General features: G+C 34.7%; 1 pseudogene; it reads left to right on the forward strand.

Annotated features, from left to right (window-relative positions):
• Nucleotides 1–709: 709 nt before the first annotated feature.
• On the forward strand, nt 710–15,395 carry LOC123252325 (annotated as a pseudogene).
• Nucleotides 15,396–20,987: the final 5,592 nt, after the last annotated feature.

Here is a 20,987-nt window from a genome sequence, read left to right on the forward strand (position 1 = left end):
TTTTTGTGTTACTTCAAGTAACACAAGTCATAACCACATTTTTATAGCATACAGGTTGCTATTCATGATAGAGGAAAAAGAGAAAGGTCCAGAGAAATAGTTACTTACTCTTTAATCAGAGGTAATAATAACTTATCCCTTTAGAGAATTTCAGAAATGCATCAAGAAGAAAACAAAATAGTAATGACTATGACACAATATGAGGTTTTTCAATATTAACTTTTGGCTCAGTAACTGACTTCCTCATTAAAAAATCTTTACTGTATTTCTTAATCAAAAAGATTAGGTGGACTCTAAAAAGACATTTATTTAAAGTGTTTATCTAGCTACTTTAATGGTATATATCTTGTATACACATTTTGTTTTCTCTTTTTTTCCTTTTTCAATTTAAATTATTTTAAATTAGATATACAAGTCTGCTGGAAAATACATTTTTGCTAACCTTTGTATGGTTCATTCCATTTGTAATTATGAACCTATTACAACATGTTAAACTATGGAAATCTCAATCTCAACCCTACCCCTAACTCAGTTATTTACCCAGGTGTTAAAGAATGTGTTATCTTTTATGAATCATTTGCATTCAATTGGCAATCCTGAAAAAGACAGCCTCCCCCATTTCTCCTATATCATTCAGATATTTTTTTTTATCCCAAACTAATTTTTAGCAACAATTTTTAGATCCCTAGTGAGAGCTGTGACAGGGAAAATGGCAGGGTGGAATTCCTGCAAGATACAAGATCAAGCTTCACCCAGAATTCCAGGGGACCCCCCTGTAGAACTCTGCATGAAGGAACAGTTGGAAAGCAGTTAGTCAGTTGATTCCTGTGGCTGAAGTGAGCAGGTCACTCTGCTTGCTGGTCCAGGTTTCAGTTTCCCTTGGTGACCATAGTGGCAAAAGCCACTTTGGTTTCTACTCAGGGGTTTACTTGACTAGTTGAGTTAGACCTTTTTTGCAATAGAATTTGGTTATTCATTTAGTTATTTTAGATATTAGAAATGATTATTATAAGCTTTGAGGGCTAGCTAGATATAAAGTCTGCCACTCCCTCCTGGGGTGGAGGGGCAGTTTCTACCTAACAGTTCAGGGCTTCCCAGATCTTATCCAAATCCTTGATACCACTTCCCTGTCTTCCCTTCTTTTTTTTTTTATCAATATAAACCTTCATCTTTTAGTAGTTGTGCCTGACTATTATTTAGGCCAGGTGTCTGCAACATATGGCTCTTGAGCCATATCTGGCTCCACCTCCCAACCAGCCAGTTTGGGAAGAGCCCCAGGATGTGCCCCAGGAGGCCCTTCAGCCCCCACCTCATATTCCAGCGCCTTCCGCCTCCATCCTCCTCCTTCCGCAGGTGTTTATGGCTCTCATGGCCAAAAAGGTTGCCGACCAGTTGATTTAGGGCATACTCACAGCTACCATAAAGCTTGGTTCCTTTCAGTTTCCAGCTAAAGAAGTCAGATCCTCCTCTGTTCTTGATAACATCAAGATATCAAGCCTCTCCTTTGTCCCTCAATCAAAAAGTGAACTTCATTAGAGATTTGCCCTTGCTGAGCCTTGCCAGAAGATATTGCCCTGCTGCCATCTTCAACTGATTTCCAACTGCTTGGTGGGAGGGGTTTGAAAGCCATGAGTACCTACTCCTCCCTACTCACTCAAGCCTGGGGGGTGGGGAGGGAGGTTGAGAGTCCTGCAGGTTTCTAGCTCAGACCAACCCATCAGCTTCCCAACATCTCTGTTATTATAAACATAACAGAGTCTAATTTATTCCTATGATTATCAATGTATTTCTTTGAAACTCCCTCTCCTGGAGGCCAGAAACTATATTGCTTTTGTATTTTCCCTCCAATTGCTTTATAAATTGCCAGCCACATTCAGTATTTTTAAATGCTTGATCATAGAATAATACATTGATTTCATTTTTGCCTCTTCAATCACTATCCTTGCTTCTTCCTTCTCCCACTCTCTAGATATGACTGTTCCTAAGGGTCAATACATTGGTTTCTTCTCTTCTTTCTTAATAGTCTCCCTTGGAAATTTTATGAAAATTGCCTGGTTTTAAATTACATCTTTTCCTGAATGAATCTCAAATGTCAAAATCCATCCTAAGCTCTCTCGAAATACACTGCCTATGTACTACCATTTTAATGTCTCATCATCTTAAATTAAAATCATAACTTTTGCTAGAAGATTGACTGTCCCTTTAATGGAAGTTAATATTTCTATTCAAATATATCACTATTCTCTAAGTAATATAAATTGCTGAGCCTATATTTACCTAATAATCTTCAGATTATTGATGACTTACTCAGATATTTTACTAGTGGATACAGTTTCTATTCTTTTTTATGACAAAAATCCCTCTTTATAAATTATTTGGCATTCTTTCTTATAACTAAGTCCCAAGTAAGTTTGGATGGCTGGACCTCAGTGGTAAAATAGCCTTCATACATCAATCAAAAACAAGTAGAAAGACCTGCCCCTCTTTAATAAAATGGAATATGGATAACTTTCTCCTGCAATAATTGATTGATTTTTCAATAGTTTTCCAGGGCATGCACATCATTTGATTAGGCCGTAGGGCCTTCTTGTGAGTTGCTGATCCTCTCTGTGCCCATCATTGCTAATAACATTTTTTATATTTCCAAGAATAAAGCTTACCTACTTCCTGTCACTGAGTACATTCTATTGGGGAGAAATATCTTGTCAAGTGCACTTTGCTCAAATTTTAAAAAGAGAGTGAGAAAGAGGGAGCTGAGAACAGAGCAAGTAGTTTCTACTCAGAGGGGAATCTATTTTTGCTCTTCTAAAATGCACTTGCTTTTCTCAAAAAAGTGACATTCTAGTGGCACTTAGAAGATGGAGACAATCATGAAAGGGAAAAAATATCCTATGTAAAATCAAATTTACTGAAACCTAATGTTAGAGAATTTCAATTATAATAAATAAACTTTTCTATTAACACTGGCTGCCTATTTGCTTCTTAGTTTGAGTCAATATATTGAAAAATATCTAAGAAGCCCTCATTTGCCTTTGATTTCCGCTCTAGTTTTCTCAGAGATCCAATCTCTGCCACAGTTTCTGTGAATTCTTAAAACATTCCTACTGATAGAAACTAGGTGGAAATTCCTGCCTACTGTAGTGAAAAGTAGTCCAAGAATCAGAGATACTAACTAGCTTTGCAACTATGAAGCTGATTTAATTATAGAATGATAAATTTAAGAACTGAATGAAAAAGATGAAGTACAACAGAAAGTTTTCTACCTGGAACAAATTAAAATAAAGGCATTGTAGTCTAAAAATCTCAATGTAGATAGAATTTCACCAGGAAAAGGGAGATATCTCCCCAAAACATTTAGTTATTTCTCCTGCAGTAATTTAGAGAGAAGATGGAATCCAAGGTAAGAGGATCAATACTATAGACCCTAGTTGGATAAAGGCCTGGGAACAAGAGTGTCACCAACAGTATGGGCCAATGTGAATCGAGATGGAAGAATACAAGTTGTTCCAAGGAGGAAGCGTGTCCCACCAGATGTCAGTACTAAAGAGTAAAGTCTCATTCCTTGCCATCATACTATGCATCCGATAACAATCTATTCTTTTTACTTTGTAAATGAAGAAACTAAATCTAGAGAAACTGAGCTACTGTCAACAAGTACATGAATGGGAATTATCAAAGTCAGGATTAAAACCAATTTCTGGCATCTCTCACTTATGAAATGATGATCTTAAAATTCTACACATATATCTCTCTTTTAAAGGTTAGAAAAAGATTTAAATTGAGAAAATCTTTCAGTGCCCAATAATTAAATGAACCAGCAGGATCAACATTATATTTAAAGAGCTATTACAATGGAATCAGGGTGGCAATGGAGGCTGAGGAAAGTTTCCTTGTTTCTTGATCTTGTGGTTCATGTGAGCAACATTTTAAAATTAAGAGCTGCAGTAGCCCCAAGATAATTAGAATGTGAAATTATACATTTGGTTGGCATAAAAGAAAAGAGACTTTATTAATTACCTATTTTTGTTGTTGAATATATGTCATTCTTTATTGGTAAAGCTCAGAACTCAGCATCTTAGCAGTGGAGAATTGCACCCAAAAAAGTATGAAAGAAGTACCAAGAAAAAGGTCAAGATTGCGAAAGGACCTAGGTCAGTCATGTCATAAGACTTAGGAATCTAGAAAAAGATCCTAAATCCATTGGGTGGACTCATCCATTTCCTGAACCTCCCTCTAAAGAATTAATAAAAAGAGTAGGGCAAACTTTGCACAGGATGAAATGTGGTATGTGGGAGAGCTGTGAGCTGTATCAATGAAAGAGGAGAAGCCATAGTGATGAGATCATAGACCCACCCAAGTAATGACATCATTAAGTAAAACTGCCTGATATCATATCTAGTAAAGATGTTTTATTTACTTTTTGTCTCTTGGCTTCTTTATCTATTCATTTACAGCATAAATAAACATTCTCTTGTTATTATTTTTCTCCATTTTGTACTTTTCTAAGCTTCCAAGCCTTCATAGTCCAGCACACACAAATGTTGTGAGATTTTTTTTGTTTTTTTTTCCTTTTTATCACAGACCACTGGTCCCTTTAATTAGAACCAAGACAATATGCTACATTTATACATCACTGATTTTGAAATGATACTACCAATACTAAGTTGTTGTTCTAGCATCTGGCCATGAATACATACAAAATATTATATTCATATTATGTTCATTTTTTGCATTGGAAATATTGAAAACAAACACTAAAATATGTGCTTCAGAAATTGCATCATTATACATCACAACCTGCTATCTTTTCACTTGGATATCAAAAAGAATACAAGAAAAGTCATGTCACCTGACTCTTGCCTAACTAAAAAGTTCTCTAAACTGTACTTTCTGTTTTCCACATAAAACTCTACCATCTTTTCAATAACCAAAGTCCACCTTAAAGCTACCAAAAGCAATATCAAAATAACCCCATAACATTTCTACCACCATCCCCTTCATCATGGATGTGAGTATGGATCTCTGTCTCTGTCAGTGTCTCCATCTCTCTTTTGTCTCTGTCTCCCTCTGGGTCCCTCTGCACCCCACCTCCCTCATACACACATACAAACACATGCCAATAACTTCCTGTATTTAAATTTATATATAAGGTCTTAAAATTTCCTAAAGATTTAATGGAAGCTTAAAGTTTAGCCTTCAATATAAAATATTATAATGCCCAAAAAGACAATAAGAAAAAGGGTCAAGAGATCAAGGTTGGAGCTAAGGAATGGAATCTCATCAGTAATGTAGAGGTAAGTGAAATCTAAATTGTGGAATTTTTGAAAGTCAAATTGTGCTGTTTAAACAGCTAATGTGGAGTTTGGCATGGGAGCAAGTGGCTGTCTAAAATACAAGACAAAGAACAGAGAGAAGATAAGAGAGAAGAGTAATGAAAAAGCATAATATAAAAACTAGTTATACATTTGATTTGAAATGAAGATTTTTGTAGACAAATGCCATTGAAAACTGAGGGTACAATATAGGAAAGAGAATATAAGTAGGGGGAAACATCATTTTAGAGAAGAAATATCCAAGAACATAAGCAGCAACAAGACTTATAGCCTTATATACCTATGTCCAAATAGGCAAAATATGACTGATATGGAAGGGTAAAAGAAGAGTTCAAAATAAGGAGCTAAATTCTATCTTACAGGGATCACTGAGCCATAAAGAGATGGGAAAAGAAATAAAAAGAAGTAGAATTCAAAAAGAGGAATCAAAAATCATAACTTTAGAACTGGAAGGAAACAGGAAATATCTAGTCCTAGGTTTCTTAGTCTTTTTTTGTATCATGGACACCTTTGGCAATCTAGTGAAGCCCATGGACACCTTTGGCAATCTAGTGAAGCCTATGAACCCCTTTGTGGAATAATATTTTTAAATATTTAAAATAATATATAGGATTAAAATATATTATCAGAAGTACATAAAATATTTAAATATTCCCATTATGATCTATTGAAACTCATTTTATACAGAAAGAAATGGGAACAAGGTGAGATTAAATGACATACCCAGGATCATAGAGTTATATAATCTTCATTAAATGTCTTCTCTAGAGAGAGATCCTTTCCCAGACTGCATATGCTGGCTGTTTCTAATTCAAGTTTATGAAGGTAGAGAACATAGAATCAGTAGCTTCAATTAGCAGATAATGGAATATGTCTGAGTACTATAGCTTTGTTACAATCTCTTCAAGGACCTAGGTTAGTGACATTGGAAGTCACCAAGTCAAATCCAAAATTATGTTTAATTTCAACATCTCCACGAAGTATTAAATTCATCCATTGCTTGAAGGTGCCTAATGCCTGGGAGTTCACAAGTCCTTAGTAGAAAAGGGAGACCTTTCTACATTTGGACAACTCAGATTGCTATTCAATTATTGCTTGGAATAGCTCACCTCTATCCTTTTGTTTAAAGGTGTTTTTAATAGTTCATGCAATATTAATAGTAATAATATCTATGCTTTCATAATTTAAAGAATTAAAATTAAAAATGACTGGAATTTGGATAATTTTATTCATAACTACTATCTTTTGGAATAAAATATATTGATATATCTTAAAATGAAATATTTCTCAATAAAATTCTTCTCATGATCTGAAGGTAAAATAGAAGATAAAGAAAGATCCTTGAGGTACAGAATATATTTATTTATTTTTGTGGTTGTCTGAATATACATTTTTTTTAATTTTTATTTTGAATATTTTCCCATAGCTACATGTTTGATGTTCTTTCGCTCTCCCCCAAAACCCCCTAACTCCCCTTAGCCAAGACTAGAGTTATCCTTTAGTGTCTACATCCCCAATAACTTCCCCATTAGCCCATGTGTTCAAGCAGTTGTTTTTCTTCTGTGTTTCTCCTCCCACAGTTCTTCCTCTGAATGTGGCTAGTTTTCTTTCTCATCAGTCCCTCAGCCTTGCTCTGGATTCTTGCATTGCTGCTAGTAGAGAAGTACCTTATGTGTTGAAATCTATTTATCATCTCCAGATAATCTGATAAGAATAGCTTAGTTGATAAAGAGGTGGGAGATGATCTTGCCTGTTAACTCATAGCTGCTTCTCCAAAGTGCCATTGAGTCACAAGTTTATTATATATTAAATTCAAACTCCCTTTCACCCAAAAGCACAGAGAAAGATTTATGGCTGTGCAGAAATCCCATTACAACTTAGACAATACAAAGAGGCTTCAGCAGGTTCGAGGTGAAAATAAGAACCAGGCTGGACTTTCAGCAACCTGATTATCAGCAATCTAAGTCTGGGAATACTTTTCTCATGAGCAAAATGCCCCTGCTAAACTGAAGTTTCAATTTTGGCTTGTCAAGCAGCTGCATTTCTGACCAAAGGGGAGAATGTTAACTTCTTGACTGTTGGTTTGCTAAGAACTTAAAGTTTTCCAATAAGAAAAGGTATGGATCAGAAAAAAGAGTCAAAAGAGGAGTCTCAGATTTTTATCTATTTGAGGCTGTTTCTCTTATTGGCTTCTGACAGTTATGTTCAATTGTACCACAGTGTATCAATCTCTGTGTACAATGTTCTCCTGGATTTGCTCCTTTTACTCTGCATCAATTCCTGGAGGTCATTCCACTTCACATGGAATTCCTCCACTTCTTTATTCCTTTGAGCACAATACTATTCCAACACCAACAGATACCACAATTTGTTCAGCCATTCCCTAATTGAAGGACATTGTCTCATTTTCCAATTTTTTGCCACCACAAAGAGCACAGCTATAAATATTTTTGTGCAAATCTTTTTCCTTATTATCTCTTTGGGGGTATAAACCAAACAGTGCTATGGCTGGATCAAAAGGCTGATAGTCTCTTAAAGCCCTTTGAGCATAGTTCCAAATTGCCATCCAGAATGGTTGGATCAATTTGCAACTCCACCAGCGTTGCATGAATGGCCCAATTTTGCCACATTCCCTCCAACATTCATTACTCTCCCCGGCTGTCATTTTAGCCAATCTGCTAGGTGTAAGGTGATACCTCAGAGCTGTTTTGATTTGCAGTTCTCTAATTATTAAATTAGGGAATGGCTTGATTTTTTTGTACAATTGATTTAGCTCCTTGTATATTTGAGCAATTAGACCGTCGTCTGAGTTTTTTGTTATAAAGATTTTTTCCCAATTTTTTGCTTCCCTTCTAATTTTGGTAGCATTGGTTTTGTCTGTACAAAAACTTTTTAGTTTAATGTAGTAAAAATTATTTACTTTACATTTTGTAATTTTTTCTAATTCTTGCTTGGTTTTAAAATCATTCCTTTCCCAGAGATATGACAAATATACTATTCTGTGCTCACCTAATTTACTTATAGTTTCCTTCTTTATATTCAAGTCATTTACCCATTCTGAGTTTATCTTGGTATAAGGTATGAAATGTTGATCTAGACCAGTGGTTCCCAAACTTTTTTTGGCCTACCACCCTCTTTCCAGAAAAAATATTACTTAGCCCCTTGGAAATTAATTTTTAAAGTTTTAATAGGAAAAATAAATGCCCCTGTGGCAATCACTGCTCCCCTGGATTGCTGCAGCACCCACCAGGGGGTGGTAGCACCCACTTTGGGAGTCACTGATCCAGACCCAATCTCTCCCATATTGTTTTCCAATTTTCCCAGCAGTTTTTGTCAAATAGTGGGTTTTTTTCCCCAAAAAGCTGGGATCTTTGGGTTTATCATAGATTGTCTTGGTGAGGTTGCTTACCCCTAGTCTATTCCACTGATCTTCCACCTTCCTTCATGAGGTACAGAATTTAAAATAACTAAGAATTAAGGATAACAGAATATTGAAAACACAAGAATGGTAAATCAGGAGTGTGGAACCACGCAATATTGAAATAACTGAAGCCTTGTTCAAGGTTGGTTAGAAAGGAAAATAAAACTAAATTTAAAGGAATGACAAGGAAGAAAAAGAAAGGTAACGAGATTAATGATAATTAATTATCAGAAATGGTTTAATTTTATTCAAATGGGTTTGCACAAACTTCTAGTTCATCTTAGGTCCATCTCCATCCCAATTCCTGACAATAATATATTCACAACATGTAGTTTACCAACTATCAAGCAGTATTTCTTCCTAATCAGAATTTATTGATTTCTATTTTGCAATTGAGTTAGTTATTCAAATGTGGATTCCAAGGTGGTTGTGAACAACTGGGAGGAAAGTATAGTTGATGCACATGTTTTCTAAAAGTTCTTTCCATATAAGCAGAATAGTTCTGAAACTTACAGCTGAAATTTAGTGTGTGTGTGTGTGTGTGTGTGTGTATAAATATATATACACACACTAAATTGTATATATTATAATGTATATATATATGGATATATACATATATGTGTATATATATTAATGTGTGTGTGTGAAAATAACATTATATATTTTTGAGATTCAGTTTTATGTTCAATTTTTTTGGTAATTTAAAAAGTCCTCATACTCCATCTTCAAATTATTCCTAGGTTCTTTCTAGTTTCTATAATGATCTTTCTCTTCTTCCAGCTTTTTCTGAAATCATCCTTTTTATCATTCCCTTAAGCACAATTATATTGCATCACCATTTATTATAGAACAAAATTTGTTCAGCCATTCCCTAATTAATGACATTCCTTTGATTTCCAATTCTTTAGCACAACAAAAATTGCAGCTATAAATACTTTTGTACAAATAGGTCTTCCCCCTCCTTTTTTAAAGCTCTTTTGGATAGACACCTAAAAGTGGTATTCTTGAATCAAAGGGGATGCATTGTTTTATAGCAATTTTGGCATACTTCCAAATTGCCCTCTAAAATGGTTGGATCCATAGCTCCACCAGCAATGCATTAGCATCTCAATATTGCCACATCCTCTCCATCATTTATCATTTTCCTTTACTGTCATAATGGCCAATCTGATAGATGTAAGGTGGTTCCTTAGGATTGTTTTATTTTAATTTCTCTGATCAAAAGGGATATAGAATATTTTATATGACTACTGATAGTTTTGATTTCGTCCTCTGGAAACAGCTTATATCTGTCCTTTTGACCATTTGTCAATTGGGAAATTATTTGTATTCTTATAAATTTGATTTAATTCTTTATATAGTTGAGAAATATGTTGTCAAATTTTTTCCCAGCTTGTTGTTACCCTTCTAATCTTGGTTATATTGGTTTTGTTTGCACAAACCCCTTTTTAAATTTAATATAATAAAATTTATTATTTTGGCATCTTGTGATGTTCTCTATCACTTGTTTTGACAATAAATTCTTCCCTTCTTCATAGATCTGATGGATAAACTATTGTATGTTTCCTTAATTTACTTATATCACTATTTATATCTAAAGCATGTACCTAGTTTGTCCTTATATTGGTATTAGGTGTGAAATACTGACCTATATCTATTTTTTGCTATGTTCTTTTCCAATTTTCCCAGAAATTTTTGTCAAATGGTGAGTTCTTATCCCAAAAGCTAGATCTTTGAGTTTACCAAATACTCCATTATTTAGGTCATTTACCCCTACTCTATTCCATTGATCCTCCCTTTATTTCTTAGCCAGTACCAGATTATTTTGATGATTACCACTTTATAGTCCTTTTTTTAAAATCTGGTACTATTAATCCTACCATCCTTCACATATTTTATCAGTTCTCTTGATATTCTTGACTTTTGAAGAATTATGCCTATAAAATAATTTTATTGATATGACACTAAGTAAATAATTTTGGTAGGATTGTCAGTTTTATTATATTAACTAAGTCTACTTATGAGCAATTAGTATTTTTCCAATTGCTTACACCTAACTTTATTTGTGTGATCAGTGTTTATAAATGTATACATATAATTCATATGTTTGTCTTGGAAAAGAGATTCCCAAGTATTATATATTGTTTAGGGTGATATTAAATGGGATTTCTCCTTCTAATTCTCGTTGCTGGACTTTGTTGGAAATTTATAAAAATGCCATGATTTATGGGGTTTTATTTTATGTCCTGCAAATTTGCTAAAGTTTTTAATTTTTCAATTAGATTTTAGTTGATTCTCTAGGATGTTCTAAGTATTCCATCATATCATACCCAAAGCCTGATAGTTTAGTTTCCCCTGTGCATACTTTAACTCCTTCAATTTCTCTTTCTTCTCTTAATGCTAAAGCTAACATTTCTAGTACAATATTAAATAACAGAACTGAAAATGGGCTTCTTTGTTTCATTCCTGATGTTATTGGGAAGGCTTCTGACAACTTATCTTTTCTACTTATTATTTTTTAAATGCCCTTTTATTCCTCTGCTTTCTAGTGTTTTTAGTAGGAATAGGCATTGTATTTTTGTCAAAGGCTTTTTCTGACTCTGTTGAGATATTAATATGATTTCTGTTAATTTGGTTATTGATATGGTCAATTATGTTGATCATTTTCTTAATATTACACCAGCTTTGCATTCTTGGTATAAATCATACATGGTCATAGCGAATAATCCTGATGATATATTGCTGTAGTATCTTTACTAGAATTTTATTTAAGATTTTTGCATCAATATTCATTAAAATTGGTCTGTAATTTTCTTTCTCTATTTTTTATCTTCCTGGCTCAAGCATCAGCATCATATTTGGGTCATAGAAACAATTGGATAGGATTCCTTCTTTGTTTATTTTGCCAAATAGTTTAAATAATATTTGGATTAATTGTTCTTTGAATGTTTTATGGAATTCATTTGTGAATCCATCTGGGTCTGGGGATTGTTTCTTTGGCAGTTCATTAATGGCTTCTTCATTTTCTTTTTTTTCTGAAGTGGGATTATTTAAGTAAGGAAAATTTAAGTATTTAAGTTCCTCTTTTATAAATATGGGTAATTTATATATTTTAAAGATATTCAAACTTTTCACTCAAAATGTCAAATTTATTGTCACATAATTGAGAAAAATAGTTCCTAATGAGTTTTTTAATTTCATTTTCACTGTAGATGAATTTACCCTTTCATTTTTGATACTAGTACTTTTATTCTCTTCTTTTTTTAATCAAATAAACCAATGCTCTCTCTTTTTTATTTGCTTTTTCCCACAAAATCAACTCCTAATCTTATTTATTAGTTCAAAAGTTCACTTTCAATTTTATTATTTTTCTTTGATTTTTAGGATTTCCAATTTAGTCTTTAATTGAGGGGAGAAATTAATTTGTTCTTTTTCTATGTTTTTAGTTGCATGCCCAATTCATTGATCCACTTTTTCTCTATTGTATTGATAAAAGCATTCAGTAATATAAATTTTCCGCAAAGTACTGCTTTGGCTTTATCCTATGAATTTTGGTATGTGTCATTTGAAATTGTTATAAGCCCTGGAAGACTATAACTCCAAGGACTCTCTCTGCTACAGTTTCCCCTGACAACTCCCACTTCCTTTGTGGGAGGTGTCAGGGAAAGTATAAAAGGGAAAGTTTGGCACTTTTCCTCTCTTGACCCTGGAAGCTTAGCTCTCTACCCTGGAACACTCTCTACCCTAAGACCCTGATCTCTCTTGGTGCCTTTTTCCCTTTCTTCCTACCTCCTAGTTTTCCCTAGACCTTCCCTTTTCTAATTTAAATGAAACCTAGTTATTCTAAACCCTAAGTTTGCTGCCTGATCTTTTATTTGAGTCCAAAGGACTCAGGTCAATTTCCCCCTGCTGGTACTGGGTACAGCTAACTTCCTTTCCCTTCTCCTACCTTCCTCTCTCCTTTGTCCCATCCATCCTACTTTCCTGCCTTCCTCCCTTCATCCCCCCTCACAGGTATGTTGTCTTCTTATTGTGTTCTCTTTAATGAAATCAGTGATTGTTTCTATTATTTGTTCTTTGACCCACCCATTTTGAAGAATTATATTTAGTTACCAATAAATTTTAAGCTGCCTTTTCATGAACTATTATTGATTATATATATATATATATATATATATTTGCATTATGTTCTGAAAAAGTAAAATTTATTATTTCTGCTTTTGTGAATTTGGTTGTAAAGTTTTTATGCCCTAGTACCGTGATGGGCAAACTACAGCCTGTGGGCCAGATGCAGCCCCCTGAAATGTTCTAACTGGCTGTGTGACATTATTCCTAATCTTATGAATACAATGAATAGGATACAATACAATGAAACTTCGAAAGAGTTGCCTTAGAAACAGACTGACAGATGAGCATTTCCTTTTCTTTGGTCCCTCTTTAAAAAATTTGCCCATCACTGCCCTAGTGCATGGTCATTTTTTGTGTATCTACAATATGCTGATGAAAAGAAGGTATATTCCTTTTTATCCCCATTCAATTTATTCCAGATACATATTAAAAACTAACTTTTCTGAAACTTAATTCATTTCCTTTACTGCTTTCTTATAAACTTTTTTTTAGATTTATCTAGTTCTGATAGAAGAAAATTGAGGTCCCCCACTAATATAGTTTTACTGTCTATTTCCTCCTAAAACTCCTTTAAATATCTGCAGGCTATTTGATGTATATATGTTGAGTCTGATATTACTTTGTTATCTAGGTTGCATTTTATCAAGATGTAATTATTTTCCTTATCATTTTCAATCAGATCTATTTTTGATTTACCTTAGTCTGAGATCATGATTTTTACTCCTGGTTTTTAAAAAATCTCAGTTGAAGTGGAATAGGTTCTGCTCTATCCCCTTACCTGCTTCAGATGTGTTTCTTGTAAACAACATATTATAGAATTCAGGTTTTAATTCAATCTGCTATCTGATTTCATCCACTAACTGGGGTATTTAGGTTTGTTAGAAAAAAGGTTAATGTTTGTTTGCTTTTATAAATTGTGTCCCTAAACTGTTACATTCATTCATCTCTCCTCCCTTACACCTGGTATGAGTCTTTGTCATTCTCACAAAGTACCAAATTTTTTAATGATTCACACTTTGAAATATAGTTTGAGATCTGGTACTGATTTTTAACTTTAATTAACTGATTTTTAACTTTAATTATCATTGAAATAGATGCCCTCCTCAGCTGAAGACTTGGGCATGAGGACATCTTGGGAATGGGAGTGGCAAAGACAAACTGACAGATGGACAGACAGATGAAAGGACAGGCCAGAGTAGCTCCTGGTCTCTTTTTAGCCCCATAGACAGAAAAGACTGAGTGACCACCACGATTGGAGGGCTGCTTATCTACAATCAGAAGGAGGAGATGCTTATCTCCCAGTTCTACCTAGATGACATTGGACCCTCTAGGAGTCAGCAGGTACATTTCCCCCATCACCAACTTTGCCCACACCATCTTCTTCCATGTCAAGTGCTCCAACATCTAGCTAGAGGCTGTCACCAAGGAGAATATCAATGCCACATTGGTTTTCAAATTACTCTTTAAGTTGTGTGACATCATGGCAGCCTACTTTGGCAAAATCAGAGATGAAAATATCAAGAGCAACTTTGTGCTCATCTACCAGCTGCTGGACAAGATCCTGGACTTTGACTAAATGCAGAACTTTGAGAGGGGTGCTCTGAAGATCTTAATCATTCAGCAAGGCATTAAGAGCCAGCATCAGACAAAGGAAGAACAGTCCCGCTAGGTGACAAGATAAATTGATTGGTGCCATGAAGGCATCAAATATCATCCAAACAAACTCTTCCTGGATGTGCCATAGAGCATTAACCTGCTCATATCTCCTGAAGGGCAGGTATTGAGTGCCTAAGTGTCTGCCCAAGTTGTGATGAAGAGCTGAGTGACATGCCAGAGTACAAGTTTGGGATGGAAAACAAAATCATCAGTGAGAAGCAGGACAAGGGTCCTGCTGATGAGACAGGCAAGAGTGGGAAAAAGTTCATTGCCATAGATGACTGTACCTTCAACCAGTGTGTGAGGCTCAGTAAATTTGACTCCAAATGAAGCATTGGCTTAACATCTCACCCCCAGTGCAGAGTTCGAGCTTATGAGGTACCAGATCACCAAGGACATCATCCTGCCATTCTGAGTTGTACTCCTGGTGTAGGAGGTGGAATCGGCCAAGCTAGAGATCAAAGACCTCATTAAGTCTGATTGAAAGTCTTCATTGTTGGCCCAGAACATTGAGGTTCAGATCCCAACATCACTAAACATCAGTTTGAGTTCAAGTTATCACAGGAAGGGAAAAGCCAAGTATAAAGTCAGTGAGAATGCCATTGTATGGAAGATTAAGCATGGCAGGAATGAAGAAATTGCAGATCAGTGGCAAGACTGAGCTGCTACCAACTAACTACAAGAAGAAATGGGCCTAACCTCCCATCTCCATGAACTTTGAAGTATCTTTTGCACTCTCTGGCCTAAAAGTGTTATACCTGAAGGTATTTGAGCACAAGCTGAACAACAGCTACCATGATGTCATTAAATGGGTCCACTACATTGGCTGCAATGGCATCTATGAAACCTGCTTCTAGCTGCCCCAGTCATGGTCTCACTTCACCAACCTGGGTGCTCCCTGGGGAGGAGCCAGGCTGGGGGGGTCTACCCAAACTCCTCCATTAGTATCTCCTTCCTGCATCACTTAGTATGGACTGATCCCACCACAAAGGGGATAAACAGTATGGTCCCTTAGGTTCATCAAGGCCTTGAATTCCCTTCTCCGTCATTGTGTCCATCCCAGCCCAGCACCGGTCTCTGAGTTTGAGATCAAAGCCATGCCAGGGTCTCTTGGGTAGCTGTGCCTCTGTCCCTCTCCTGCGGTGGATGGGGGGTGGTGGAATGATCTACCAGAAGCCCCGTCCTATGCACCTCCCTGACAGACCAGTAACTTCCCCCCCTACCCCAGCAGCCTGCTTTGGGATATTGTAAGCTCCCTTTTGTATATGTGTGACTTGTCTAGTTATCAACCCAATAAAGTCTATAGAGCTAGAAAAAAGAAAAGAAATAAATGTCCTTTAAGGCTCCTTCCAACTCTAATAATCTTAGAAATTTTATTTTCCCTGAGTAAATTAATAAAATAAAAATTTATATTCTCTGAATCAGTACCTGGTTTGGCATTTCCAGTTCCTTTAACTGGTCCTTATATGGAAGGCTCTTGTGATCTTTTACTTTATTTCTCTTCCCTAGATATTCACCAGTTTGAGTGTTCTTCCAAGATCAGAAAACCTTCAGATATGATCTGACCAGGGCAGAGTACAAAAAGGCTATTATTTCCCTTGCTCTGAGTACTATAATTGTTTTTACTATAATCTATAAATTCAGTAATAATGCCAGGTGTCCAATTACATATACCCACTCCCCAAAAAAAGTTGTCTGGCCTCTTGATTTTTAACCTAGGAATAAACATTTATACTTATCCTTAATTAAACTCTATCATTAAATAATTATATTCAATCAGTTGTAATCTGTTTGTATTTTAATTTTATCATATAGTACAATTATCCCTTCTAACTTTAAGGCAGCTAATCCTCTGACACTACTAGGATATGAAAACTGGATCAAAATGACATCTATGTATTCATTCAAGTCATTGAGTTAAGAATATATATGCACATGTATCTATCTAAATATATATATATATATGTATATACATATATATATATATATATTGAGAGAGAGAGAGAGAGAGAGAGCAAGCATAAAGCTAAAAGCAGATCTAAGAAACATTCCCTAAAGCATTTAGGGAAATTAAGCTCATTGATAACTTTTTGCCATTTATTCCAGATTCAGATATGTGTGTGTATATACATATACACTTAAATTTACTATCATTTATCTCATTCCCCTTTATCCAAAAGGATATTATGAGAGACTTTGTCAAATGTTTTATTAAAATCTCATCTCCATAAATTCTTTCTAGTACATCCCCTTAATCTACCATTCTATAATCTTGTCAAAGAAGGAAAAGAAGCTAGTCTGGCAGGCTCATTCTTAGTTATCCATTTTAAATAGATTTTTATTTCTTCCCATTAACCATTATATTTTGTAGTTCTAATAGTGGATTCCAATAATAAATTGGTGGGAGCATTTTTGTAACTCCTTCTGCGTATTCTCTATAATAGTTTCTCAAAGAGGTTTTTATATTCCTTATGAATGATTATAAAGTTTAAACAGTTTTATACTTAGTTGTCACTGATCTAGATAATTCAATTCTCAGGGAAGACAATCTCCATCACCTATTCTGTGTCATTTAAGTCTTAGAGGGTTGCCTAGGGGCACTGAGAGCTTAAGTGACTTCCCCAGAGTTACAAAGACAGTCAGTTCACATATATTCAAGTGTTTACTATTTGTCAGGTTCTTTGATTAGCATTGGTAATATGGAGAAAAGGATTTAAAGCACTTAAAAAGCACTTATTGTGCTAAGCACTTCACAAATAATATCTCAAGTGCCATACCTATCAAACTACTAAAAATCATTTTTACTGAATTAGAAAAAACTATAACAAAGTTCATTTGGAAGAACAAAAGATCAAGAATATCAAGGGAAATAATGAAAAAAAACATGAAGGAAGGTGGCCTAGCAGTACCAGATATTAAGCTATTCTATAAAGCAGAAGTCATCAAAACAATATGGGACTGGCTAAGAAAAAGAAGGGAGAATCAGTGGAATAGACTTAGGGTAAGTAACATCAGCAAGACAGTGCATGATAAACCCAAAGAGCTCAACTTTTGGGGCAAAAACCCACTATTTGACAAAAACTGCTGGGAAAATTGGAAAATAATATGTGAGAGATCAGGTTTAGATCAACATCTCATACCCTACACCAAGATAAATTCAGAATGGGTGAAAGACTTAAATATAAAGAAGGAAACTGTATGTAAATTAAGTGAACACAGAATAGTATACTTGGCAGATCTCTGGGAAAGGAAAGATTTTAAAATCAAGAAGAATTAGAAAAAATTACAAAATGTAAAATAAATAATTTTGATTATATTAAATTAAAAAGGTTTTGTACAAACAAAAACAATGCAACCAAAATCAGAAGGGAAACAACAAACTGGGAAAACATCTTTATAACAAAAAATTCTGACAGAGATCTAATTATTCAAATACAAGAGGAACTAAATCAATTGTATAAAAATATCAAGGCATTCCTCAATTGATAAATGGGCATGGGACATGAATAGGCAATTTTCAGATAAAGAAATTAAAAGTATCAATAAGCACATGAGAAAATGTTCTAAATCTCTAATAATTAGAGAAATGCAAATCAAAACAACTCTAAGGTATCACCTCACACCTAGAAGATTGGATAAAATGATAGCAGGGGAGAGTAATGAATATTGGAGTGGATGTGGCAAAACTGGGACATTAATGCATTGCTTGTGGAGTTGTGAACTGATCCAACCATTCTGGCTAGCAATTTGAAATTATGCTCAAAGAGAGTTAAAGAATGCCTGACCTTTGATTCAGCCATACCATTGCTGGGTTTGTACCCCAAAGAGATTATAGATAAATGGAGTTGTACAAAAATATTTATAGCTATGCTCTTTGTGGTGGCAAAAAACTGGAAAATGAGGGTATGCCCTTCATTTGGGGAATGGCTAAACAAATTGTGGTATATGTTGGTGATGGAATACTATTGTGCTCAAAGGAATAATAAAAATGAGGAATTCCGTGTGAACTGGAAAGACCTCCAAGAATTGATGCAGAGTGAAAGGAGCAGAGCCAGAAGAACATTGTACACAGAGACTGATACACTGTGGTAAAATCAAATGTAATGAACTTCTGTACTAGCAGCAATGCAATGACCCAAGACAATTCATTTATGGAAAAGAACACTATCCACATTCAGAGGAAGAACTACAGGAGAGGAAACACAGAAGAAAATCAACTACTTGAGCTCTTGGGTTGATGAGGACATGATTGGGGATGTAGACTTGAAATGACCACACCAATGCAACTATCAATAATATGTAAATAAGTCTTGATTGATGACACTTGTTAAAACCAGTGGAAATAGGCATTGGCTATTGGGGTTGGGGAGTTTGAGGGGATAAAGGGGAAAGTAAAAACATGAATTATGTAACAATGGAAATTTTTTCTAAAAATAAAAAAATTCAATAAGAAACAAATAATATCTCATTTTATACAATATAACTGTGAAGCAGATGTTATTATCCCTATTTTACAATTGATTAAACTTAGGGACAGAGAAGAAGTAGTACAGTAGGTAAAGTGCAATGCCTAGGGGCAGGAAAATTCATCTTCTAGAATTCAAACCTGGCTTCAGATAATACTAGCTATATGACCCTGGGCAAGTCACATCCCTTTTGCCTCAATTTTCTCATCTGTAAAATGAGCTGAAGAAGGAAATGACAGATCACTCCAATATCTTTGCCAAGAAAAGCCCAAAAAGTCACAATGAGTTAGTGTGAACTTTGGGTGAGGCTTGACCCTGTATTTTGCAGGAATTCCATGCTGCCATCCTCTACATTACAGTCAGACATGACTGAACAACAGCAAATTTAGGCAAACGTACATTAAATGATTTTCCCAGGCTCTCACAGTTGAAAAATGTTTGAGGCAGAATTTTAACTTGGGTGTTCTTGATTCCAGGTCTAGTACCCTATCCACTATACCACCTAGTTGCCTTATAAAAAGGAAAGATAACAGGTAGTTCCTACTCTCAAGGAATTCAGAGTCTAATAAGGAAATCAACTTTCAAAAAAGGTATAAGAGGCAGAATATGTACTGAGGCTTTTCTAGCTCAGAGGTTATTTCTCTTCCTACTATACTATCATTATATATTTATATGTATATATACATATATATGTACATATATATGTGCATTTAAGAATTATCAGCCAAGCAAAAACCCCATCCTCTTTTAAAAATAATTTCCCTTGAAATTTTTTATTTTTGTGTTGTCATGTGAAATGTGCAATTTTTATATGAATCTATAAATGTTCTGATATTTTTAGTGGGATATGTTCTGATATAAACCAGTAAAATGAAAAATAAAACAAAAAAACTGTGAGTAGAATTATCCTCATTAATTTTAGCTTACAAATATCTAAATACTCTAAATATATTTCTAATTATTTCTACAAAATATCCTTTATAATTGTATTTATGTATGTGGTGTTTGTCTTTCCAAGTTAATATTTAGCATATTTTGCTGTTATTACAGCTCTATCACAGAATTTTACCTTATTTTAAACTAAAATTTGCCTTCCTTAAAATTGCCATGGGGTCGTTCTCAGCTTCACTTCTGGTACATGAAACTTTGGATATTTGGAAACTACATTCTATTCTTGAAAACCTCTTTCTTTTCTTAAATCATTTGAAATCCTTTGGAGAGATAATGTGGTGTATTAGATGGAATTTTGGATTTATAGAAAAATGGCTTGGGTTTGAGTATTGGCTCTGCTACTTGCTACTTGAATGACCTTAAGCAAGTAATTTAATCTTCATGGTTATCACTTGCCTTGTCTTCAGATAAGAGGATTTTATTAGATTATATCTAAAGTATTTTATAGCTGTAAAAGTGTGATCATATGAGTTGAATCCTGCTATCTTCCTGATCATGCTCTTCCAAATATATTCCAGTTTATCAATGTACCTTCTAAAATCGTGTACCCAGAATTTAATACACTGTAATTTCCTTCTCCCTCACTACTGCCATGATGGAAAACAGCAAGGCTATCAATAATATCTCTGTGGCTATCATTATCCAACAACATATTTTTATGTAACTATTTAGGCTGCCACAATACTGCACTGGCTCATGTTAGAACAGACATTTTCTTTTAATAAAGTTCCTTCTGTTCATTCTTCTTTGTATAGGTATAGTGGGAATTTTTAAGTCAGGTTACTTCGATCTCATTGTATTAACCCATTCTTCCAGTTTCCTCTTCTCTATAATTTAAATAGCCATTTGTATCTATACCTTAATACAAGTCACTGAAAAAAAGTGACAAAAAGAAATATCTTTTGGGACTTCATTCAGGTCTTATCTTTATCAGTCTCATCATAAATCAAGGAGTCTATGGGGTGTTAAAGACTAGTACCTCTGATGTGAGGACTTGTCAAGACCTTTGCAGTGATGTCATCTACCTTTGGT

This window comes from Gracilinanus agilis, chromosome 6 (assembly GCF_016433145.1).
Source record: "Gracilinanus agilis isolate LMUSP501 chromosome 6, AgileGrace, whole genome shotgun sequence".
In the NCBI taxonomy this organism is placed as follows: Eukaryota; Metazoa; Chordata; class Mammalia; order Didelphimorphia; family Didelphidae; genus Gracilinanus; species Gracilinanus agilis.